Below are 27,379 nucleotides of genomic sequence, written 5' to 3'. Positions count from 1 at the left end.
CACCGTGTTACTCCGTATGAGGGAATTTTTAAGGTTCTTGAAACGCAAGATCACCTTATCACTATTAACTCTTTCTATAAATTGGTAAAATTACTCTTAAGAGTGACTCATATGATGCTTTAGCCCTAATACACTATAAAATCTAGAATGACACATTGGACAATAGTAGCACCTTAACCCCCCTGTATTTTAAATTCAGCCCCCCCCCCCCCCCCTAAAAAAACAACCGACTAATATCTCTAATGGGATTAAAATGTCCAATTGAATCAGATTCTATAGAAGAAGTTTAAAGAAGACATACCCTGTGTTTCACCAGTTCAATTGACGGAGCCCTCATTGGATATAATCCCCCCTTTTTGTGTTGCGAGAGCAACACTTTGGTTTTGTCCCGTTTTTTTTGCCTATCGATCTCAGCTTATTCAAGTAAACTGGTAAGGGTCTAACCTTTACGGTTTTTACAAAAAGTGTGGACCTCAGGCCTGATTGATGAATATGACATTACATTTTGGAAAGCTCCACAGAATTCTTGGCTGGGGCCAAAAAGGATGGTTTTCGCTTGTCCACGAGCCAGAGCCAATGGAGTGCGAAGTGAAATGGAGTCATATAGCCTATGTCAGAGAGGAGTATCTGAAGTTGTGTAGCCGGGCTTTTGTTTCATCAAACCATGTTCCTGCTTTCGAGTGGAAAGCTCCATTCAGCAGGAAAGGCAGGCACCACTTTCAAATTGAAGAGGGACTAAAATCTATAAGTGTTAAATATATGCGGCAGTTACCCGGCCCCACAGCCAATATATCTTCTTTGAGGGATAAATAGAAAAATTTAAAGAAGCAAAAATGTGGCGTTTTCCCACGGGTCTGAAAGTGCTGCCATCTATTGTTTCTACCCATTTCTGTTCGTGATTTCAGCTGAGTTTATCATTCTGTTTTTCGGACTTGGGATTGCGGTAGAGAAATGGGATCAGATGTGCCTAATAAACTTTAAAAGTTATCTCATTGCTAAGGAAATTGGAGCTTATCCTTTTCTCCTTTCTAAGTGGTGACGTTAGAAAGTTGGCCTACGGCAAAAAAATCTTTTTTTTCGACTACAATCGATAGCTCTTGATGAGCTTATCACAGTATATGACATCCATTTTTTGGTAAAAAATTCTTTAAAAGAGGTATACCAGTTTGAAAGTTTCAAGAGATTGACAACTTCAGTAGTAAGGTACACACTGAAACGAAATCTAGGCCGATACAAATTGTGAGACACGTAGAGGATTTGTATGCAACAGTCGGCTGTTAGGTAATAATCACCTTCGGCAATGAGGGCATAGCAACATTTGCTAGTTGTACTAGTAGGTGTGTCTATTATTTGTTTCCAGTGTGTTTGATGGTAAAACCAATTTGTTTCCAGTGGTAAGGCATGTAGGGGACTTGTAAGTAATAATATGCTGTTAGGCTACAGTCAACTCCAGCAATAAGGGGTTTGCAGCTATGCTAGTTGGTGTACCCATTTATTTTATTCTGCTGAACTTGATGCCTTTCACGGGAGAGGGACTTGTAAGTAAGAATCGGTTCTCTTTGGGCGAGAAACGGTTGTTAGCTCATAATCATCTTTGGAAAGGCGGGGTTTGCCACTTTTGCTAGTTGGTGTACATATTATTTTTTTTCGGTGTATTTTATGGTTAAACCAATTTGGTTCCAGTGGTAAGACATGTGTGGCAATTGTAAGTAATAATCGGCTGTTGAGTTACAATCATCTTCAGCGATGAGGGGTTTACAACTTTTGCTAGTTGGTGTATCCATTTATTTGTTTCCGGGGAAAGTTGATGTCTATCACGGGAGAGGGACTTGTAAGTAAGAATCTGTTCACTTTGGGCTAGAAATTTGTGCAAATTGGTGCACATTGTATTCGATCTCTTTAAATCTGTCAGAACTAAGTGTTTACGCAACGGGTACAAACGGTAACGTAAAACAATGAGGTAGTTCCTTAATAATTAGTGTCACCTATGGTATTGTAATCCTGAAAAGTTACGGATAGCTTTATAATACCAACTAGATTATATAAGATATTGTTCCAAGTTTTTATCCGTCACGATGTCTACGATAGAAAAAGATAAATTCAAACTGGCTACAAAGTCAATTTAGTCCCTTCTTTCGATATTATTTTGTAGTTGTTTTTTTTTCAACGCTGAGGAATAGCTTTTGGTCATGTGATAAATGATTACGTTCTTGTTTGAAAATACCGTTTTAAAAACTTCGATAGGCTGATAACTTCATCATTTAACCGATAGTAAAGACACAAGCACAAACGAGAATGTAAAACAATGAGATAGTTTCGTAATAATTAATACAATGTCATCTATGGTATTTTGACCCTGAAAAGTTAGGAATAGCTTTATAATACCATCTAGATTATATAAGATATTGTTCCGAGTTTTCATCCTTCACGATGTCTACGATTGGAAAAGATAAAGTTTAACTGGTTACACAGTCAATTTAGTCCCTTCTTCGATACTATTTTGTTGTTGTTTTTTTCAACGCTGATGAATAGCCTTCGATCATGTGATTACTCATCAATAGCGAAGAAATAGAACCAAAGTGTCGCTCTCGCAACAATTTAGTCGGCAAAGCTGGACAAAGGTCGCCGCAACACTTCAAGTTGCCTGGGCAACGTAGGTTTAGTTAGCTTTGCGCTCACCCTACTCAATATCTGTATCATACTGTAAAATAGTAACACTAATCTTAAAATACTCATTAGTCCGCTGAAAAATATCAGTTGATTTAAGCATTACTGGATATTAACACTTTGAGCAATTAAAGTCTACTTTAGGAAACTTTTCCCCGCCCTCAATAGCTGCCCAATCATCCAAATGCGTATCACTAGCTTTCTCTTCAAGCAATTTGTAAGCTTTTATAAGGAATGCACATTTGACACACTGAAGGCCTGTACCAAAACGAATTTGTTTTGTGTACCTCTACAGCCTTCTAAATCTGAATTATATTTTGAACCTTTAGCCCTCTTCCCACTCCAAACTCTAAAATTAAATCATTTTTAATTTATATACATTTACATCTAAGTCTTCAATAGATAATACTACTAAACCACTCCTCCTTTCATTATAGTTATCTAGTTTTGTCACAATACTTTCAACCCAGTCAAAGAATACAGCCTCAAAATTATGTAAGTGCAGTTGAAGTGGTACTGCTTCTCTTTGCACATAGTGCAAACACAAATAATCCGACTTCTCATTTAATTTTTCTTAGATGGATGCTTTTATATTATCTCTTCAACCCCATTCCCAAATATGGTGTTAAAAGAGGGCACAAATCTCTCCCACATAGAAGTGTACTACGTCTATTGGATCTGTGATAATATTTCCAGCCATAAGTGCATTAAACGGATCCCAAAATGTGGCCCTATAAACTTATAAATTGTGTAACGCAGATTTTAACCGATGAAAAGCTGGCAATACAGTCGGCGTTGAAGAGTTTTCCTATACTGCATCACCACTACCGATTTTTCCTATTTGTAAGAGGGGTGGAGCAGGAGGGCGAATCATAAAGTTCATTGATAATTTTCCCAAACGCCTCATGAATGGTGGGGTCAACCCAGCCAGTGTCACCCTCTTGGTCAATAACCCTTGTTTGACCTGGGATCATCTCCATTCAAATATTTAGGGGAGTCACATTTGCCTCTCCAAAGTAATCTTTCCAAAATTTATCAATCCAATCCAGGTCGTTGTTATCAGAGGGCAAGTTGATATGGAGATTATCTTGAGATACATTATCATCAATCACCTCTCAAAAGCAATCGTTCAGTAGTATTTTTTCTACCATTCTAATTCGTTGTCATCAGAAGATAATTCAATTTCGTGATCATTTTTAAATTACACTGGTGGCGTCAACACAGGTATCACCTTATCATCAATGAGGTTGTGTATCCCATGAGCTTGTGGTGAAAGTAAAACTAGGTTAAATGAGAATAATGATAATAGACGTCATTTTCTTTTGAATTTGGTACTGTTTTACAAAGCTGAAATAAAAAATAATAACAAGCTGTATTTTATATTATTTGAACCATTTGTATAATAAATAAGAAAAAATTATTAACAAACAAGCACATACACTCACAAACACCATCACACACATCAAACAAACACACAAACACACACACACACACACACACACACATAACGATTTGTTTTTAGTTTTTTTAGGGGGAGAGGTGCTGGTAGAGGGGCATTTGGGGTACTTCGTAGGTGGGGCATGGATTACCATAAGTTCCGTCTGAAATAAGTTCTGATATAGCCGGTCATTCCCATTATTATTCCGATACAAGTGGTTGCACTATGCCTATGGCAACATATGTGGTCAAGTAAAGTTCAAACAGTATAATATTACTGAGATAGTAAGGTTAAATTTATGATTATGTAGGTAGGTATATGTAAAAAATATGTTCCCCATTGGATCCATCTATGCTATAAGAGGTACTAGGTCCTTAAACCCATCTATGCTACAATGGGTACTGGGCAATTCGAATCATCTATGCTATAAAAAGAAGAATTTCCATATGTGGAAACGATAATCAAAGAGAATTTAAACAAATTTACTTCTTGTGTATTCAGATATGTGGGACTTGCACCCTGTAATTTTTTATCTAATGCATAATCTAAATTCATCGTTCGAATAGGATTCATTGATCGTGGTATTTCCTTACTACCAGTTGTTCTATAACTCTTTGCTAGCGGTGGTATTGATGTTTCTTTATCCGAGGTCTCTTAGAACAAAGATATAGAGGCACCATAAGCCCTCTCCCTAATAGTTGTTTTGTTATATTAATAACCCATATATTTGACTGTTTTGACAGAACTCTCCTCGATTAAGTATATTTCCATGACAACAAATATGATTCTAGTTTTCTTTCCATAAAAATTTTTGATTTAACAATTATGATTGACTGTATGAGTTCCGTCAAAAATGACAATTTTTTCTACCCGTATGTATAAACACAATACCCATATAAATATCTTTCAAGAGATTAGCGAAATAGCTTTGTTGACTTCAAAATTATTATCATCTGTACTTGTTCCGTCAAACAAATATTTCTTCTAATTTGTTTCCCACTGTCTTGAGAAATTCCTTATTGTTGTTCTTGTTTTTGGTGTTTGCTAAAATATAAACTATCTCCAAAACTTTGATCGGAAAATTTTGGAGAAAAAAGTAGCAGGGGGGCGTCTATTTGCCCTCTAATTTTTTTGGTCACCTAAAATGGGTACTAAAACTAGAATGAATCATACTCCGATGTTCTAGGCCCACTGGGACGATACAATCATCCCTAGGGGAAAAAAGCAAATAAACACGCATCCGTAATCTTTCTTCTGGCAAAAATTACAAAATTCCTCATTTTTGCAGATATGGACTTGAAACCTCTACATTAGGGTTATCTGATAAGCTAAATCAACGATTTGTTTTTCATTAAAATTCTATTACTTCTAGGGTGTCTTTTCCCCTTTATTTGAAAATCACACAAACTTTCTCAGGCTCGCAGCTTCTGATGGGTAAGACTAAACTTATTGAAATTCATATAAGCCTATTCTTTTGATCTATCTATTGGTATCATAATTCCGCTATTTTGAGCTTCGGTTACTATTGAGCCAAGTCGCTCCTTACTTACATTTCTTTACCATGAACTGTTTGATAATTCATCAAAATTCAAACAGAGACCATTGAAATATTGTTAGTTTTTTCTGCGCTACCAAAAGCATTATATTAATAAAACTTTACAGTTTCATGAAATGTAGTTAAACAAACAGAAAAGGTTTTTCAACTAAAGTAAGGAGCAAGTTAAAATTTAAAATAAATATAAATTACTCCGTATACAAGGGGAATATCCCCTTCTCAACACTTTATTCATTAAACAAACTATTTTTAGTGCTTTGAAAAACCTTTTTTTGTCCAATTGTATATTTTCATAAGAAGTCGGAAAAAAACAATCTTCACAGTAAAGAGTAGGGAGCTAAGGATCAGACAGCCCTCGTTCATACAACGAGTATTTTGTTCAAATAGGTTCCAAACCTCGTTCCTTGGTTTTAGATGAAAAGCTCTTTTTTATTTAATTTCTGACTGTTTTTCCAAATCATACCCAGGCCTACGTTTTTACCGTCCTACGTTTAAATTTACAATTTCAATTTTGGATATATACTTTAAAAATTGGCGATGATTACTAATTTTGGTGAAAAGTCCTTGTTAATTTTACTACAAAAGAATCTCGGTTTGATGAAAAGGAGTATTAGTGTTAGTATGGATGGAAATTCTGTGAGCGTTTTGACCTTCTACATAACTGAAGCCATCACAACTTCTACAATAGGATTTTCTTATCGATAAATACATTATATACATTCGTTTAAATAAATTGAAACTCTTCACATAAATAGAAAAATCAAAATATTACCATATAAAATTACTAAAAACTAATTTCCTAGCAGTACTTGCCATCCGAAAGAAATTTTCTGGCAGGGTTGGTTGTGACCTGCCAGGCCTTTTCCCCCTTTGATCTTTTGCATATGGGAATATAACATTTTAGTTTTATAGAGAAACATTTTAATTGATTCCTGCTTCCCCCTTACCTCTTTCAACATTTATCCGAAGCCTCAGGAAGAGTAAGCAGTATGTCCATTAAAATGTACTTTTGTAGGAATCTACCCTACCCTCACCTAAATAATGACTCACTTCCTTCATTATAGCTGATACGCAATTACAGATCATCAAACGTAGTCTACTTTGATTAAAAATGAAGCGAATCAACTTGGTTGAATCCAGCACTACCACCGTTTGGCATTACTTCTTTTGCAACTGGGAAGCCTAAAGTATAGTTTTTAGTCAATTAGTATAAAATTATACTGAAATATAAAATATAATAATATTTGTATATATATATATATATATACTAGCTGTTGGGGTGGCGCTTCGCGCCACCATAACACCTAGTTGGTGGGGCGTTTCGTGCCCCCCAAAGCCTCCCCCGTGCGCGTAAGTCGTTACGCGCCATATTAGTTACGCGCCATTGTAGTTGTGTCCCTGTGTCCCACCTGTGAATAGAGATAGATATATATATATATATATATATATTTTTAACTATGGAAAACATGCGAATATACAACATTCTGCGCTGTCCCATTGTCTGTGCATATAAATAGATTGTCAGGTTTACTAACTCTTGAACATGCAACATATAAATGTCCATGGGAAAAACAATCCGTATTCAGATCTATACCTCATTATTCTAATGATGTGCCCCTGTGTCCCGGTCGTCATTTATATTCCCTGTGTCCCGGTCGTCATTTATGTCCCGGTATCCCAGTTTTTAATTTCTCTTGGATTGTCCCGGTCGTCATTTATATTCCCTGTGTCCCGGTGTCCCGGTCGTCATTTGTATCCCGGTCTGTAATTTCTATTCGAACAATCCCTGTGTCCCGGTCGTCATTTATATATCCCGCCTGTGCCCCCGGCGTCCCCGTTGTAGTTGTGTCCCTATGTCCCGGTTGTCATTTATATTCCCTGTGTCCCGGTCGTGATTTGTATCCGGGTGTCCCAGTCTGTAATTTCTCTTTGATGTTCCCGGTCGTCATTTATATTCCCTGTGTCCCGGTCGTCATTTGTGTCCCGGTGTCCCGGTATGCAATTTCATCAGTTGACAAACATGACGTCAGTCGACAAACAACTTCATGACGCATAAAGCTCAATCCTTATAATGACGTCAGTCGACACACAAACATGACGTCAGTCGACACACACACACACACAGACAACTTATTTTTATATATATAGATATATACATATATATATATATATATATATATATATATATATATATATATATATATATATATATATATATAATTATACTTTTAAATCAATTAGCTTCTTAAAACTTAAAATTGATTTAAAATTCGTCCTCTTCAAGGTAAAGTCTTAGTTTGGTGCCCTCAATCCCTTAAACTGTCGCCCAACGACCATTGCTATTTTGGCGTCTGCCCCCTCCCCTGGAAAGTTTTCTGCTGGTGCCCTTGGTTTCCTGACTTTTCAGCCCGGGGTTTCTAGTAAAGATTCTAGATTTTATATTTGTAACACTTTTATGTTTTATGGTGATCTGTATCGACGTGCTGCTGATTGGTTCGATAAGTTGTATTGTTTTTCATTCGACATGCATTGTCGTATTTATACTTTTTAGTTGGTATATCAATTTGTCGAAACATTAAGCCACGTGAGACAGTGGCGTAATTTTGTCATAATCCTGGAGAGCGGCAAAGCTGGAGCGAATTTTCCCAGATCAAGTCAAAATGACGGTAAAAAATGAAAAATGAGCCATATACTACCATTAGGGCAAATAAATACTAAAAGAAACCGATCGCTTTCTCCTTGTCAAAACTGATCGTTTTGATAAGGTTTATGTATAAACTATATTTCAGTTGGGGGGGGACTGACGTACGGGGGAAAACTGATTTTTGGAGAGGACAGTAGCCTCCCCCACCCCTTAGCAAATTACGCAGCTGAAGTGAGACATATCAATATAGTAATCAGCTAATTTAATCATCTTTTCACTTTTTCAAGTCACTTAATTAATAGATATTATATTCTCTTGTTTCTATTGTGATGTTATTTCTGTTTTCCAGTGTATTAACATTTTCATTTGTATCTTTATGACGTTCTAACATTTTTCTAAAAATTGGGTTTATGGGTTAATTAAGAAAAGAATCTATGTTAGTTGGTAATTTCGTTGTAAGTGATTGAAGAGCTCTTATTGAATATGAAAAGTTTTTTCTTCTTCATTATCTTCGCCGAAATATCATTTATTATGTTGCAGATTTTATTTGTGGTACCGAAAACTTTTCTAGCTTTATCCGAGAAAAATCTCAATCTACTTCTTTAAAACATTATGTGTGGCTATAAAAAAAATTCTTAATAAAATTGTATTGTCATTAAACTGTCGAGCCAATAGGAAAGCTGCTTACATTTTGAAAGGGGGTACACAATCTCTAAGTAGGGGATCTAGATAGATTATTTATTGTGAAAAATAGCAATAAATTTCTGTACATCATGTCAAACAAGCTTTTTAGGACTTTTAGAAGGAAGAGTTTTTACATAGTTGTAGTTAACTATTTTTTTCTTCTTTCCTTTTTCCAGGGTCATAATCTGATATAGAAGATTTTCCGATTCCGTAAATTAATCTAAGTTTCAGTTGATACAAAAATTTTCACTAGAAGTAAGGGTGTAATAACCCCAAGGAACAACAAAGTTATTTATGGGTTATGGCACAGCAAAGAAGCTATCATCTCTTATTCTAAATTTTACTCTAATTATTTTTCACTGTCGTAAGACGTAACATTATTTACAGAGTCTAGAATTAGAGTTTCCCAAAATGGTGACTACTGTTTGGATGAATGGAGCCTAGTTTGCAGCAATGAAAATGACTGTTGCTGTTTCCTATATTTAGAAAGATTTTCTCGTTTTGACGTTGCCGCGGAAATATGTGAAGCACTAAAGGGAAGCTTCCCGTCATTCCACTCAGAAGACAAGAATAAGTTCATTTACGTGTTTCAAGATGACTTAAGACACAAGTCTTGGGTTGGACAAGGGAGAAAAAACTCAACTTTTGAGTATGTAGATGGAATTGAGTATGACTTCACAAGCTGGAACGATGGTTCACCTTCATATAGCGTCAATGCAAGTGAGTGTGTTCATTTCGTTGGACATGAAGATGAAGGGTTTACAGTGCAGTTCAAATGGCGAGACAGCCCATGTTTTTAGCTAAGACCGATATTGTGTGAGACCTTGTTTTAATACCAGCAACACAAAAGCAATCAACAATCCCAACAAAATCTACAATCCCAACAAAAGAAAAGACTACTGAATCAGCGACTAGAGAAGTAAAGGCTTTCTTTCAATATAATATTTAGCTTTATGAAAAAAAATCACATTTCAATATATATATAGTTCTTAAGGAAAATGATCTTGAAGGTACTCAACTGTAAGTGCTAGATTGGAAGAGTACCTTGAATTGCGCAACTGTATTTGAATGATTGAAACTAACTTGCATTCCTTCTGCATAGTTTTGATGAAACACGCGACGTCAAGCCAATTAAAATAGTAAGGCAAAATTATAATAAGATACTCAGAAATGCACAAGAAATGCAATTTTGTTTATGCATAAAAAGTAGTAAAAACAGTAGTAAAAACATGCCATAAAAAGGCTTGCGTGTAACTATACTTTCACAGGGAGAGTAAACATAAAATAAAGAAATAAAGTTTTGTAAAGAGTCTGTCATAAGAGCCTACGCATGGTACTTTCTGGCTAGCTCAAAATTTGTCACTTTAAAAGGTCAAACTTAATAATTTAAGCCGTTATTTTGATATTGTTTTTTCACCCTTTCAACAATCTACATGATCAGAGTTCGTTTTCATTACTTTAAAATTTTTTTTTTTTTTTAATTCTTTTTTTTCGTTTTCTTACTGTTTTAAAAATAGAGTTAAGATATAGAGTCAAACTTTAGCGTATTTTGCGAGGCGTTGAGGATGAAAAGTCCCTTTCATATACGGAGTAATTTCTGTTCGTTTCAAGTTTTAATGTTGCTCCTTACTTTCATTTTTAAAAAAAACTTGTTTTTCTTATTTAACTTGAGGAAAGCACCAAAATTGGCCTAGATGTATGTTCGAGCATGCTCTTTAATGTAAAAGTAATATGAACGTGAACGAATATGAACGTAAAACTAACCTAAGTTGTACCATAGTGTCGGTAGGCGCTTCAGATTCAAGATGGCAGTTGAAAAATACAAGTTTTGTTAAAACAAAAAGTAACGACTTCAAATGGGCGGATTAGGAGCAACCGACACTTCAGATTCTGAAAACCCACGTACATGGACCTAAATATACCTTAGTTGTACTGTTGATCCACTTGGGGTCTAAAATCAAAGATGGCGGAAGAAAATGTCAGTTTTCGAATCGCGCGAGGTTCATGATCCCGATATAACAGGCTGGAGTGGAGTAATTAATGCAGCAGTTTTAAATATCGTGCTGCCATTCCGACATACGCCTAATAGTGATACAGTCTGTACAGTATAAATTGCCTAGGTATTAGATCAAGACGTGTCCAATTTATGGCCTTTGTTTACATTTGCTACCCAAAATCAGTTAAATACTTGTTAACTCTTCATCTCTTTATTTATTGTAAATGAATCAACATAGCTAAACGGAGGGATTAAAGCATTTAAGAATTATAATTTTATCAGGAACACAATGAGATCAATCGAATCTTCTGGTAAAAAGAATAGTCATATGTTCAACAATTAAAGCACTTTGATCTGTACCAGCATAGTGGGCTACAGTTAAAGTCAAATTTCCTGCAGATGCACCTTCTTTCACATCCTTTTTTGCAACCACAACGCACTGTCTCACGACAGACTTTTGACGCTGGCGGAAGGGAACCTAACCAATTGGGAAGCCACTTTCCATTGGTGCCTCTGACCCAGCCAAAGTCAGAAAAACTGGGAAGGGTGGGTGTTGATTCCAGGCTGCGACTCCACACATGACCTGACTTCAGTTCAGTTCTAAGCATATTTTGTAAAAGCAAAGCACTAGGTGGAGGAAGTCTCTGCATGCTCTTGGTCTTTTGTCGGAGAAATGTTTCTTTCCTAAATTTATTCACGTCGTCGCAGTCTTGTTTTCCGTCGTATGTCTTCATGACAAAGCGTTCAAGGTCGTGTACTTGCAGTTCTGTCACTTGGGAAGGCTGGTTTGTCATTTGAAGGAAAGTCTCTATCAGTCAGGGCATATTTTGCCAAGTAGCGAAGAACTGCCTCTTTAAGTGGTGGATAAAAGAAGAAACGGTATCACATCCTGTAAGCGCGTGGAAGAACGAAATTGCCTGTGATTTCGTCGGCCCGAGCGACTGAACAATTTTGTGAATGGGAACGTACTTTAGGAGTGTACTGGCACCAAACGCAATAAATAATTTGGATACTCCAACGCGATCAAAGCATGAGGTCACAATCACATCTGTGTCCACTGTTCATATAAGAATCGATGCATACCCTTGTAAGACTGCCTCACAAGCGTGAAGTAAAAGGCAGGTGTTAGCCTCTTCCTGTGAACATAACTGGATAAGGTTCCGCTCTTCGAATGCCTGGTTAGCTATGCACAAGTTTTTAGTAGTGTAATATACTCGTTTTGACGTTGAAGACCTTTTCAGGACAGCTTGGGACAGCAGGTTAAACAAGTCTGTTTTGTCTGCATCTACTTGCAGGAATTCTTTCCACTTCAATGGGACTTGTGTGTTCGGAACAACTTTTAGTCATGAATCCTTGGCTCTCTGACTTCTGACAGACGACTTTAGACTATCCAATCTGTAAACATCGAATACGAGGTCAAGTCTCTCGACATGTCTGAGCTGATACTTTATCATGGGAAAAAACACTTTTTCGGCATACTCTCCGAAGGTCTTTGAATTCCCTGGGTTCAACATTTGCATCAGAGCAGCTCTATCTATCAGTTTTGCTGTAACATTTGGAACGTTAACCTCAGCAGCTGGGGTTAAGCTGATTAAGACATCTGCAAGTTCAGCCTTGTTGCCGACACGAATCTGGCCATCAGACGTCAAAGCCGGAGGATACTGACTTTTTTCGAGTTTGAAGAAGGCGTCCATGTCGCCTCTTCGAGCAACACTGCCCAAGTTAAGTGCTCCAAACAGTGATACATCATTTCTAGCGGCACTGAGCTGAGTTTTCGCTGCGGTTGGTCTTCTTCTTAGACCTCCCAAATATTGCCAATGGACCTGTTATTGGTTTGGAGCATTCAACGAGGCGTTCAATGGTTCAGTTTACAAAGGATGCTGTTGTTCTAGCAAAATTCAAAAACTATCCACCATGGCCATGTCAAGTGTTGGATATAATTCAGGCCAAGAACAAAAAAAAATATGCTATGTTGTATTTTGTTACGGAAGCCATGAAATCGTGACAACAACAGCCTCACAGCTTTCGGCCTTTGTTAGCATTTCAAAGGAGGCTAAGAAGAAAAATGAATTAGGCGTTGCGAACGCTTTTGCCAAATTAGCTGATTTTCCTGATAAGCATTTCGAAATTAGTGGTTCTAGTTTACCAGATACATCGGCGAATTCAATAAATTCTGCTTTATCGAACTTGGACACGCTAAAATCCAATATCCGAAATGATATTGAAAAAGAAGTACGTGAAAAAGTTGGATTATCAAATATTGGGGATATAATTGACTCTATTGTTTCTCAGATTCACGACTCTATACTTGTCGAGTATTCGACCAAGTTAGATGAGATTGAAAACAAACTACGGGCTCTCCAAAACGCAAACCTAGCCCTAGAAAACAGGATTGAACAGCTTGAAACCCGTCTTGATTGTATGGAGCAGGAAAAACGACAAAATCAGCTTGTGTTTCATGGTGTTGAACAAAGTGGGGGTCTTCCCATCTCTGAGTGTATATTGAATGTGATTACGGATAAAATGCAAATTTCTGATTTTTCTTCGACCGCAATAATTTCTGTATTTAAATTTCGAGCAAATTTTACTGATTCGGACACCATTGTAAATGCAAAAAAGCGTCCTGCGCCTGTGTTGGTTGTGTTCAAGTCTGCTGAAACTGCAAGAAAAGTATTTTCATGTAAGTCAAAACTTGCTCGGTCGGAAATATTTGTTACCGAGTACCTAACATCAAAAAAGAAACAGATTCTTGACTTGGCTAAAAGTAAGCTCGGAAACAGAAATGTTTGGTCGAACAACGGGACAATTTTTGGAAAAGACTCAGCAGGATAGATCCGTAAAATTAGAGCTATGGCTGAAGTGGTCCATTTGTCGAATTCGATCGCATAATTTTGAGTTATGAAATTGTGTTGTTGCACTACTTGTATGTTTGTTTTCTACTTTGCATTTTATAGGCAAAATGTCAGTTTCTTCCATGTTTATCTCTTTCTTTTTCCTTCTTCTTTCTGCCTATCAAATTTTTTTTCGTATTAAATAGTCACCTTAAATGAGCGTGAACAGATATGATGACCCTTTGAATGAATTTGAACAAAACAGGTTTATTCTTGGAAGCCAAGCTCGTGACACACTTGCGGAGGATGATGAATGCATCGATAATTTTTCGTTAAATTGTCGCCCAAGTAATTATGTAAATCCGAATAATCTTTATGAGTATTCAAAACCTGTGAGTGCAGATGAAAGAGCGATCGTTTTCTGGAATTTTCAAGGTCTAAGAACGGCATATTCTCCTTTATGTGATATTTTAAATTTACTAGATAAGAAACTGTACATTGTAGGCCTATGTGAGACATTTGTTTCTAGCAAGTCACTGCCCTGGGATTTTTCTTTTCATGGATATGTTTGCAAGCGAAGAGAACGGACAACCATGAAGCGGGGCGGTCTATGTATTTTGATAAATGAAGGTACCCAATATTGGGTTAGTGATGACCTCACCCTGTGGCTGGAAGGTAGGACCGAAACCCTTTTCATCGAAATAAAAAATGAAGGGAAAAAAAATTTGATTTAGGGGTTAATTTATAAAAATCCGTCATATGATATTAGTTTTTTTATTGGTGAATTTGAATTGTTATTAGATAAAATTAACAATGAAAATAAAAATAAATTTATGATGGGAGATTTTAATATTGATTTACTAAAAAAAAGCGAATACCTCAGATTTTGTTAATATGATGGTATCACATGATAGTTTTCCTCTTGTAACTATTCCAACTCGGATTTTGCATCTTTCGGCCACCTTAATTGATAATTTCTTCGTTAATAGTGGATTACTTGAAAGATCCAAAGCAGATGTGATTGTGTCCGACGGGTGAGATCACCTGGTTATAATAAGTAAAATAAATCTGAATCAGTCAAAGGAAAATAAACGGTGTGCAAGGGCATCGTTTTACCGTGAAATGAAAAGTAAAAACCTAAACAGTTTTGCAAATAAGATGGATGAAATGAATTTTTCACGTGTAATGGAGGAAAAGTGTCTAAATGCAGCATATGACCTCCTCAGTGAGATAGTGACTAATGTAATGAATGAAACATGTCCCTTACGAAGAATCAACCCTAATAGAAATTTTCCTAAGAAACCATGGATAACAAAAGCCATTCTAGTTTCAATAAAGCAGACAACCAACTTTATGTGAATTATTTAAAGGATTGTTCAAATGATAATTTTATAAAATTCAAAAAGTTTCAGAATATTTTAAATTCGGTAAAAGAGAAAGCTCAGAAACTTCATTTCCAAAATGAATTTCATGAAAATCAAGGGAATATGAATAATACATGGAAAACAATATATAAACTTTTGGGTAATTTTCACAGTAGGGAGCAGGTGAGAGCCATGGAGACGACGGAAGGTCGTCTTAGTTCTAGTGGGATGGATGAGTTTTCGCTGAAACTCATAAAAGCCGCAAAAACGAGTGTCTTACCTATCTTGACGCACCTCATCAACCTTTCTCTGGATCATGGAGTCTTCCTGCAAGTACTAAAAATTGCAAGAGTGGTTCCTCTTCATAAAGGAGGGAAAAAAGATGACCCATCGAATCGAAGACCTATATCTATTCTCCCATTTTTCTCTAAGTTATATGAGAAAGCTGTACATGCCCAGTTAAGTTATTATATTGAAAAGAATAAAATTATAATGGAAAACCTATTTGGGTTCAGAAAAGGGCTATCTACGGATATGGCAGTCCTGAAATTGGTTGATTGGATTAATGATGCGTTTGAAGCTGGTCTTATACCTACAGCTGTATTTTTGGATATAAGAAAAGCGTTCGATACGGTGGACCACCCAGGGCTTATTCAAGTTCTCGCCTCGATTGGGGTGAGGGGTTCAAGCATTGAGTGGTTTTCATCATATCTACACGACCGGTATCAGATAGTACAGAATGGATCATTTTTATGTTCAAAAAAGAAAATAGAGTGCGGGGTCCCACAAGGGTCAATCCTGGGACCCCTCCTTTTCATCATTTTTATTGATCGAATGAATCATTACCTGTCGGAAGCTGATGTGATCCTATTTGCAGATGACACTTTGCTCTTTCTAGCTGCGCCTTCGCTTGATGTTTTGTATAATAAAATTCATAATGGTGTCTCTGAATTTCTAACTTTTTCTCAACAAAATTTGTTAACCCTAAACTTTTCTAAAACTTTTTTCATGATATTCTCTAGACTTTCGTCAAGTGTTGGCAATGATCAAATTATGGTTCGAGGAAATGTGATAAAAAGAGCAACAACAAAATATTTGGGGTTTTTAATTGATGAAAAACTGTCGTGGAAAAACCATTCAAATGCTATAGCTGAAAAATTAAGCAGAGGTCTTGGGGTGATGCGAAGAATTAAAAATCTAGTCCCAAAAAGATTCTAAAAATGATTTATTTTTCAATATTTTGTCCATATATTAGGTACGGATGCTCTATATGGGCAAGTAATTTTGTAACATGTTTTAAAAGAGTACAAAAACTTCAGAATAGAGCTGTAAAATTATTATCGGAATTTTATGATTCTGATGATGTTCCTGCTCATGAGCATTTTAAAAAGAATAAGTTAATGGATGTATCCCAAATTCGTGATTACCAAGTTGCGATTTTCTCGTATAATACTTGAATGGCCTGCTCACCCCTGCTTTTGAAAATCTTTTTACTTTTAATAGAGACCGTCATGATCATAATACAAGAAAAGCTATATATAATAAAAGTCACTTTTAGTGACTTTTGTTACAGATATCATAATTTCTAGGTTAATAGTACATGCATAATGCCTTCATTTTAGTTCAAAATCCATCGCAACATACCCTGAAAGGTCCAACTTCATATTGAGAGCCTTACCTAATATATTGCTATTGCACCCTTTTGACCATCTACATGCTCATAGCTCATATTGACTTCGTTCAACGTCTACCTAAATATTCCTTGAAAACGTCACCTTAATACGCTTAGCTTGCGTAGTAGCATAATTATGGTAATAGCCAGAAGCATTACTGACCGAAATGTTTTGGGGAAGCGAGGGACTTTACTGACTGGCTGGCCATTTACCGACTGTTTTTGTCAATAGTTAGCATAATGTCGGTTTCGAATACGATTCGTAAAATCACGATAGGGGTGGGTAAAATTCCTGTTTCAAACAGTTCGTGGTAACGAACTGTAGTAAGGAGCGACCCGGCTCAATAGCAACCAAAACTCTAAAAAATGGAATTTTGATACCAATACCTAATCAAAAGAATCGCATTTTAATGCTGATTTGAAATATATAAGTTTCATTAAGTTTAGTCTTACTCATCAAAAGTTACGAGCCTGAGAAAATTTGCGTTATTTTAGAAAATAGGGGAAAACGCCCCCTAAAAGTCATAGAATCTTAACGAAAATCACACCATCAGATTCAACGTATCAGAGAACCCTACTGTAGAAGTTTCAAGCTCCTATCTGCAAAAATGTGGAAGTTTGTATTTTTTGCCAGAAGGCAGATCACGGATGCGTGTTTATTTGTTTTTTTGTTTTTTTTTTGTTTTGTTTTTTTCCCAGGGGTGATCGTATCGACCCAGTTGTCCTAGAATATTGCAAGAGGGCTCATTCTAACAGAAATGAAAATTTCTAGTGCCCCTTTTCAGTGACTAAAAAAATTGGAGGGCACCTAGGCCCCCTCCCACGCTAATTATTTTACCAAAGTCAACGGATCAAAATTCTGAGATAGCCATTTTATTCAACGTAGTCGAAAAACATTATTACTATGTCTTTGGGGACGACTTACTCGCCCACAGTCCCCGTGGGAGGGGCAACAACTTACAAACTTTGACCAGTGCTTACATATAGTAATGGTTATTGGGAAGTGTACAGGCGTTTTCAGGAGGATTTTTTGGTTGGGGGGAGGGGTTCAGAAGAGGGGGATATGCTGGGGGAGCTTTCCATCGATAATTTGTCATGGGGGAAGAAAATCTCCATGAAGGGAGCGCAGGATTTACTAGCATTATTTAAAAAAAAAAAAAAACAATGAAAAAATAAATGTGAAAAAGTTCTTTCAGCTGGAAGTAAGGAACAGCATTAAAACTTAAAACAAACAGAAATTATTACCCATATCAGGGGCTCAACTCCTCCTAATACCTTGCTCTTTACGCTAAAGTATTTCTAGTAATTTCAACTATTTATTCTACGGTTTTGTGATTCAGGTCATTCTTAATGAACTGGGACAAAATTTAAGCTTTAGTGTAAAGAGCGAGGTACTGACGAGGGGGCGAACCCCCTCATATATGTAATCAAAATATGAGAATACAAAAGTTCTTTACGTAAGCTAATTTATAAGTTACGTAAATCTTTTACTAATAAAAAGATTCGTAAAAAATTAAAAGTTCTAGTTGCCTTTTTAATTAACCAAAAAATCGGAGGGCAACTAGGCTACCTCTCCCGCTTTTTTTTCTCAAAATCATTCGATCAAAATTATGAGAAAGCCATTTAGCAAAAGAAAAAAATGCAAATTCCGTTTTAATTATTCCTCTGCAGAGAGCCAAAATCGAAACATGCGTTGATTCAAAAACGTTCAGAAATTAAATAAAAAAACAAGTTTTTTTAACTGAAAGTAAGGAGTGACATTAAAACATAAAACGAACAGAAATTACTTCGTATATGAAAGATGCTGCTTCCTCATCAACGCCCCGCTCTTTACAATAAAGTTTTTTACTGTTTTAAAAAGAAGAATTGAGAGAAAGAGTCAAACTTTAGCGTAAAGAGCGGGGCATTGATGAGGAATCAGCCTCTTTCATATACGAAGTAATTTCTGTTCGTTTTATGTTTTAATGTCGCTCCTTACTTTCAGTTAAAAATATCAACCAAGGTCAAGATTTCTGTAGATGAAATTTCAGTCATTTTGTGGTCTTTATTTGACCGAACGAAAAATGTTGGCGGTGTAAGAAAAAGACCTTAACACCACAACTTTACCTACTAATTTTTTTACCGAGTGCCCAAAAACATTAGAGAAGCCCCCCCCCCCATGCGTAACGGCCTGGTAGTAGTATTAGTTGTAGTATGCACATAGCGACTTCGTTTTTCTTCAAAATCCCCCTCAACATAAGCTGAAAATTTGACCCTAATACAATAAACCGTTCGTGAAGCTTCCTCTTGAAAACCCGTATCCTCTTAGTGTGTTTTGATTTAGTTCAGTGCTGTTTCAATGTTCCCCAAAACTAACAAGAGTAGTAAAAGTAGTAGCAGTAGAATTAATAATAGGAGCATAAGCCTTAGTAGAAGTAGTAGTACTAAAGATAGCAGCAGTAGAAGAAGTAGTAGCAGTAGTGTTAGGATACAAATACTGCATTTTGAGTAGTTAAACATCCCCAACAACCGGCCCTGTAAGTTTCAACTTAACACACGAAAGCGTTCCTAAGATATTGTTAATTCAACCTTTTGATCGCCTTTTGACACCCTTCTCATCTTAATACTCTTAGCTTTACAAATACATGCAACAGATGTAGAAGTTGGAGTAGTTTAGCAGTAGCAGTAGTAGTAGTAAAATTAGCAGCGGTAGCAATATATAGTACCCTGCACATATTGCCTTAGGTAAATTGATCTTCCCCTTTTAAGCATTTTCTGAAAGTTCCAACTTAATGCCCAAACCCCTTCTTAAGATATACCCTTTTGACAATCTGCACACATTTTGTGTATTTTGATTTAGTTGAAAAATTTCCTCAATATTCTCTCAAATTTTCACTTTCATACGCTTACCCTTAATATTACTAGCATCCTATGAGTAGTAGTAGTGATAGAAGCAGTAGTAGCGGTAGTAATGTTGTACTAGCAGTAGCAGTAAAAGTAGGGATAACAGTATTAATAGCAGTAGTAGCATATACATACTGCCTTTTGGTCAGTGGAACATCTCCTTCATGACTTCCTGGAAGTTTTATCTTTATACGGTAAGCCGTTCCAAAAATACTACTGATGCACCCTTTTCATAATCTGTATACACATTGAAAGTTTTAATTTAATTTAACTTGCCCATCACCATTTCCTCATATGTTCACATCAATGCCCTCAGCCTAAGTAGTACTTGCTACAGAAGCAGTACTTTTAGTGGTAGTAGTAGTAGTGGTACTCAGTAGCGAAAGTGGTAGTTGTACCAGTAGTAGTAGTAGTAGTAGCGGGTAAATATTGTCTTTTTGGCCAATTGACCATCTCTTTAATCATGTGCATAGCCAAGAGGCAGGGAAGGAGCAGCTTCTCCTCCCTCCCCCTAGGACCACCAATTTCACTAAACACCACCTAGAACATCCAACTACAAAAGATATCAAGACTTTTCAGCCTGACTGACAAGGTATAATGACTTCTCTATCCAACCTAGACTAGATATTATTACTTCTCAGCCCAACTTACATGAAGTGTTTCGATATTTTGGCTCACTTTACAGTGGATATTATTACGATTTTTTTGTATAACATGTATCGGGTAAAAACAAACTTCGCCCCTAAAGTCACCCATAGCTGAAGAGGAGTTAATACTTTAAACATCATTTTGTGAGTGTCAACGTCGGCTGACCGTCTCAAAGGGAAACGGTCCATTAGCATATTCTCCAGGGGACTACTTATCATTGAAAGCTATTGAGAATTAGTTATTTGATTATGAGATTGGATTGAAAAGACAATGGTGTTTTCTCGGCAAAGTATTCAATCAAAATGGGTTCAACCTTAGAAAATGTAAAGAGCTGTGAAATTGATCAAATGACATTTCCTTTGAGGTAGTTTTAGGCATTTTCCTAGCCGGTATACTGTAACGTCTCAGAGACAACCCTTAACTAAATTTTAAAAAAGTATATCCTGCTCCGTTTGATTAAAAAAACAAGATTTACAGTTTCTAATGATACAAGTTCCTCTTAAACTAACTCTATCCATCTCCAGCAAAAAAAAAGAGAAGTTACAGTTTTTTCTAAGATTTTAGGGAAAGTTGATTTTGGCTTTTAGTTTTCAGCTGTTTTTTTGGATCGCTTAGCTAAGCTCTACAAGTTAGGGCAAGACCGCCCAATAAATTCTAGACAGTTTGGCCACACAGACTAAAAAAGTTTATATTGGACAAGATTGTCCAATATAAACTATATTGGACAAAAGGTTGTTTATGGTATCAATTTACCTGAAACAAATTTTGTAATAACTCATAGTGATAATATTTTTTTCAAAAACCGCTGGGAAATTCTGAAATCCAATGTCTATTGTTTGGAAATTTTGATCCATGCTCAGGGTATTTCAAAAAAATTTATTGGAAAACAGATTTTGAAATAGGCTATGAAAGTCTGAACTCATCCATGTGACATGGGTATGGCTATGAAATTAGAAACTCTCCTGTACCTCCAGAGCAGAGGAACTAAAGACTCACAACAATCATAGAATACGAACGATATATGTATAGTCCTCTCAGCTCCCAAGGGAAAAATTCCAGTTTTGAGGCTTCTTGTTATGTTGGAAATAAGTTGAGTTAGGTTGAATGAAACTTTCACGAATGAATCCAGGGCCAAAAATATGTCCTAGGAAAGAGTGGACAACCTTTTCAACTTTTTTTGGATTTCTAGGACTTAGTACCTATCTCAATGCTGACCAAATATTTTTTGCCTTACTTTAGAGTTTTTAATGTCTTTTCGTTTGGTTATGGGTTTAGTTTTGAATATACAGCTCGTGTTATTTCAATGGAAATGTAAACCACGGTCTCTCAAGTTTTTTTTTTCTAAATTTAAGACAAAGATTCAAAGACCTTTAAAACTTTGCAAATTCTAATTTAGCAATGGTACAATGTTCGGTAGACTTTAACTATACTTCATTTAAGTAGTAGAAATATTTTGTAAAGATTTACTATTATGACAAAAAGACTATCAAAGGTCAGGGCTTCCTACTACTACTACTCCTTCTAACAAGTCACTGCAGTACCAAGCCACTTGATGTCAACACAACTACAAATTATTTTTCTCCATCCCAATCTATTCAAAGTTTCTCTCTTCATCCCTTCCCAAGAAGTTCCTATAGCCTTATATTATTCCTTAGGACCACCTCCCACTCTATTTGGAGATACATGATTTTTGTTTGGCCTTAGACGGTTGGCTGGCATATACAATATACTAAGCAATTTGCTACCTACATAAAACAGGCTAAAGCCTTTATAATTACTGCTGCATTTACTCTTATCACCTTGCTTATGGAGGGGCTTAATTAAAGTTTTCATAAAATTGTTAGGTACCACCACTTTTTCAAAAAGCATTCACAAGCCTCAGTAGCTTATCTGTAACGTCACAACCACTCTATATAAAAGACTCATTTACTGCACTATCATCATCTGTGGCCTCACCATTTTTAATCTTTTAGTACAGTTACTAATTCCTCCTCACAAAATAAATCTTCATTAAAGTTCTAACTGTCCCAATTTCGTTTAGTTCCTTTTATATATTTTCCTTTAACTCTATCACGAATTAGTATTTCTTAAAATGTTTTTACCATCTATCTTTAACTCTATCCTTTTCACCAATTGTGGCTTAAGTAATTTGATTTACACTGCTTAAGTAATTTGATTTTCTTGATGATTAATTAAATGATGTACTTTTTTTCCAGAAGAAGGATTACAAAAGTTTATGGGAGAAAGAGTTAATCGTGGGGAAGGGAGGCTTTTTTTATTAAAGGTTTTTCTTGAGAGTGATTTCTCATGATTAGTTTCAGGATCTTGAGAGTGACTCTTCCGGAAAGACTATGTTCTGTCTCAAGACCGGAACATTTTTTTGGACTTCACTGGAAATAAAAAATGAATATGGATTGACTATTTAATATACATACACTGATATTTTTCACTTAAAGTCTTAATAATGTTTTATTTAATAAATTCAAAAAGTAAAAATATTTAGAATGTATTTTGTTTTCAGTAAAGTGCAAATTATCTTCTAGTCTTCAGAAGGCTTGTTAATGTCTGCTCGTTTTAGGTTTGATTCGGAAATTTATTTAAAAAATATCTGTTCGTTTTGGATTTCATATATCTATTGATGATAATTTGTGGTAGTTTTGTACTTATAGATTATTGTTTTTATTTCTGTTCATTTTTGGTTTGATGGAGCTCCTTACTTTTTTTTAAGAAACCTATTTTATGGATTAAGTTTTGCCTTGAGCATTTTTTAAGATTTCATTTTCATTTTGCTCTTAATAAAGCCTCATACCCTTTTCTTACGACTTTTAGTTCATTTTCCATTATAACTTCTGTTATTTTTTTATTTTCCTCTGCTAAGACACAGCTTCTTTCTTTAATGTTATGAAAAAAAACTTATCTTTTGTATTTGATTCGTTAATAAAGGAAAAAAGTTTGTCCTATTCTTTTTTATACCCGAGCCATACAATATTCAGATTTTTCAATAAAAAAAGACCGAATTTAATGAAAAAAAGCAGTCATTCTTTATTTTAACGTCAAACTTAACTCCAAAAGCATAAAACTAAAATTGCAAGAAATTGGTTAAAACACCTTGTACCAATATTGTCTTTTCTATAATATCCTCTACCAATACATATATTTCTTATACTTCGCCAGAATTCCATTACAGATAAAAAAAAACATATTTTAAAGGTTCCATCTCTTCCAGCTGAAAAAATATGCTTCAACTTCCGAGTCTGATAGGTCAATCAGAAAATTTTTGATCAAAAGTTGAGCAATATTCAATTTAAAAGGTAATTACTGCTATGCATAATGGTCACTGGAGTTGTTCCTAATATATATTCTTATCCCTGAATTGACTACAATGTCAGCCAAGTGTCACCCATCCTAAGGTCTCACTGACGTCTTTTTACGCAAAAATAGCCATTTTTGAGTGATTTGTCGTTTTTTCCTTGGATTTTACAGTAAGTCCATGTGTCACAACGGTTCAACGGCTGCTTGAGAATATTTTTACTGAGCCGTTCAAATTCATATCTGTAAATTTCAAGTTAATGAGAAACATATTGTATTTATCAGAATTTTGTCAATAAAATCTGACAAACAGCATGAGGGCCATTTTCTTTTAATCCCAGATTTCAATCCTCATGACCTAGAAGGATATTTTTAGGGAAATACATATATTAGGTAGGAATTATATTTGATTTGGGCATAGCTAGCCTCGAGTAATAAAAGTTTAGCTCTTTGCATATTTTTCATTGCTGATACAACTAGATTTAGCTTTTTCCCATGCCTATGCTGTTTAGATATATTATAGAATTCAACTACTGCAGTGGAACATTTCTTTATGAGTAGTGCTGTTTAGATATATCATAATATTTTTTTGCGCTTCAAATATTGCAGCGAATCGTTTTTGTATGAGCATTGAACCCTGGATATATATGTATTAAACTGTGAGATAAAACTGTTTTTCTTTGTTTTTTGCATTTTCCCTGGTCTTGTGATACCCTAGGTTTTGATTTAAGGGACCTACCTCAGTGCTGTGATTGATTTATTCAGACTTTTGGGCAATTCGTTTTATTTTCAATTCTCCAGGGAATTGCACATCATCCCGTTCTTCCTTTTTTTGCCTATACAGTGTTGCCGGTCCAAATTTGTGAAGTATCTGTTTTTCTTCTATAAAGCCACAGATTACGTAAGCTGATTCGTTTATTTTCTGCATTTGGGGAAACCTGTGCAGAAGAGAGCGATAACAAACACGAAGAGCCATATTGGTACCGGCGGGATATTCATCCTTAAACTGCTGGGGATAGGCGATTTGAGTATCTGCGCTTCCCACAGGTCCCCCAAGTTCTGAAAACCCCGTGATAAATTGATATCTGTTGGCTGAAAAGCTTTTTTTCCCCCGCATTTTTTTCCAGCGATTTTTTCTCATATCATGCCGCCACCTAGCGAAATTAAGGCCACATCAAGTAGAAGACCAAAAAGGACTCATATAAGTCCGAAAAAAGGATCCGACAATTGTCTTGCCTGCAATATTGCATTAGAAAATGATTCTTATGCCATTCTTTGTGATGGGTGTGACAAGTGGATATGTACCGAGTGTCTAGACATGCCTGAACCTGAATATCTGCTTATCACTAAAATCTCCCGACGTGTAGATATTTGTATCAAGTGCCCAGCATGTAAATACGGATCAACATCTGTTAATACTCAAAATGCTAGTGTTGAGAATATCGTAAAAGCTACAATAGATAGCATGAAAAATGAGATTATTGATAAAATCCCATCTCAAGCGGCCTTTCAAGAAATTGTCCAAGCATCTTTAAAAGACTTGGAAACATCATTAAAAGCTGAAATCTCACAAACTGTCAGTGAGATAAAATCACAAGTGTCAGCACTGGAAACCCGGGTGTCCGAAAAATGCTCGCTCTCTGAAATGCGTTCCGAAGTCCAGACGGTAGTTCTTCAAGAGACAACAAGCATCAAAGCCAATCTTACCCAGCATCTTGATAGTGAGATCCAGCGCCACTTTTCTGAAGAAAGGGACAGACAACGTAGAGCCCTTAACATTGTTGCGTTTGGGATCCCTCCGCAACCCAATGACCAACTATTCATCAAGTCTTATATTGATCAAAAGTATAAGCTCAGAGACGTTCATATCAATAATGTGAGAAGACTTCCGATCCCTACTAATTCTCTGCCATCTGCACGCCCTCCTCCTGTCCTTTTTACTGTCCCAAGCTTGGTCATCAAAAGGTCAATCATCAACCGCTCCCGCGAGCTCCACGAGGATATACAATTTCGTGGTGACGCATCCAAAACAGAGAGAAACAGGAGGAAGGCTTTAGTTGAGGAGTTGAAAAGAAGAATAAGCTCAGGTGAACCCAACCTCATGATCTTCAAGGGCCAAATCGTTCCAAAAAACGAGGCCGCTCATCGCAGTTGGGAAGCGCCACCCCGGCCCCCTCCAAAGCAATCCACGATGGAAACCTAGTTATATCATCGCATCCTCATGTAAATAGTTTTGTTTCCCCAGTGCTTCGTTTTGATAAATCGTCAGTTGATATTTTTTGTGAAGCTTCATCCAATCTTTCTCCAAATATTTCCCATGTCGATTTAAGAGCTATTTCTGCTAATGTTAATTCAAATGTTATATCTAATAATTCGCTCGTGTCATGTCAGAATTCAGCAGATTCAAGTTTTTCAAGTACTATATCTGATATTACCTCTGAGTCTCAACAGCCAAATTTCCTGAGTCAGAAGCCCCTTTCTGAAAATACTTTCCGTGTTCTTTCAAGCAATGTTGACTGTCTGACAAATAAGCTTCTAGAATCCGAAGTGCTTCTTAGGGAGGAAGCAGCAGATATTGCGAGCTTTGTTGAATTGTTACCGAAACATAGTTTTTTGGCGGCTACTGAAACATCCCGGGATATCAGCTTTTTAGCAACTTGGAGCATTCAAATTGTCGAAGAGGAGTTGATGTTTATGTAAGAGATGGTATCCAGGTTAGTGTTGTAAATCTTACTATGCTTGATATATCTTTGATAGAAAGTGTATGGCTTGATATCTCCATTGCTAATAAAAATTTGCGTCTTGGGTGCGTTTATCGAAGTCCAAGTGCTCTTTCCCCTGAAGATAGTGAATTGGCCCTCAAAACTATCATTGATGAAATGACACCTTCAATTTCCCTTCCTAGCTCATTTGAGTTAATAATCACTGGAGATTTTAATTTTCCTGCAATTGAGTGGGTTGAAGGAACTGGACATATTTCATCTAATAGTAGAGACTCACCTTTTTTATCTTGCCTATCAAATAATTTTCTTCATCAGACTATCGATAAGCCTACACGCTATAGAGCTGATCAGAATCCCTCGCTGTTAGACCTTGTTATTTTGCGTGATACTGATTCCCTCATTCGTAATGATTATTTACCGCCAATTGCTAGTAGTGACCACCTAGTTATTCTGTCTGTGTTGTCCCTAAATAGTCGTCCTCAACCTAAATTTCGTCCTCAGACTTTCACCGACTATGAGGCAATACAGCAGGAACTTTCATCTGCAAACTGGTCAATGCTTATCACCAGTGACATCAATGAGTCGTGGCTAAATTTCAAAAAAACTCTTCTTGCTCTTGAAAAGAAACATTCCAGGGTTATTTTTAGGAAACAGCCCAAAACACTTCCCTTCCTCACTAAGGAAGTTAAGAAGCTGATTAACCAGAAATCTAGAGCTTGGAAACGGTATGTGAAGAAGAGGAACCAGGAGACCCTGTCATTTTATAAGGCAGTACGGAATCGTGTAACAGATTCTGTAAAAAAACTGAAATCTGCCTACGAAGAAAATTTGGCTTCTGAGATCAAGTTAAACCCAAAATCTTTTTGGAGACATGTCTCTTCTAAAAACCCAAATCATCATACTATTCCTGACCTTGTTGACCACAGTGTATTACACTCATCTCCAATAGATAAGGCTGACATTCT

The 27,379-nt window shown here is 36.2% G+C and overlaps 1 long non-coding RNA gene across 1 annotated transcript in view; it reads right to left on the bottom strand.

Annotated features, from left to right (window-relative positions):
• Window positions 1-24,511, bottom strand: part of LOC136034220 (uncharacterized) — a 69,179-nt gene extending 44,668 nt beyond the window's left edge. The window contains exon 1 of the long non-coding RNA XR_010619147.1: window positions 24,431-24,511. This is a non-coding gene — a long non-coding RNA (uncharacterized LOC136034220). The remainder of the gene's footprint in view (window positions 1-24,430) is intronic.
• Between the last annotated feature and the right edge of the window lie 2,868 nt (window positions 24,512-27,379).

This window comes from Artemia franciscana, chromosome 12 (genome assembly GCF_032884065.1).
Source record: "Artemia franciscana chromosome 12, ASM3288406v1, whole genome shotgun sequence".
Lineage (NCBI taxonomy): Eukaryota > Metazoa > Arthropoda > Branchiopoda > Anostraca > Artemiidae > Artemia > Artemia franciscana.
The sequence above is the reverse complement of the archived record's forward strand: the minus strand, read 5'-3'. Positions and strand labels throughout refer to the sequence as shown.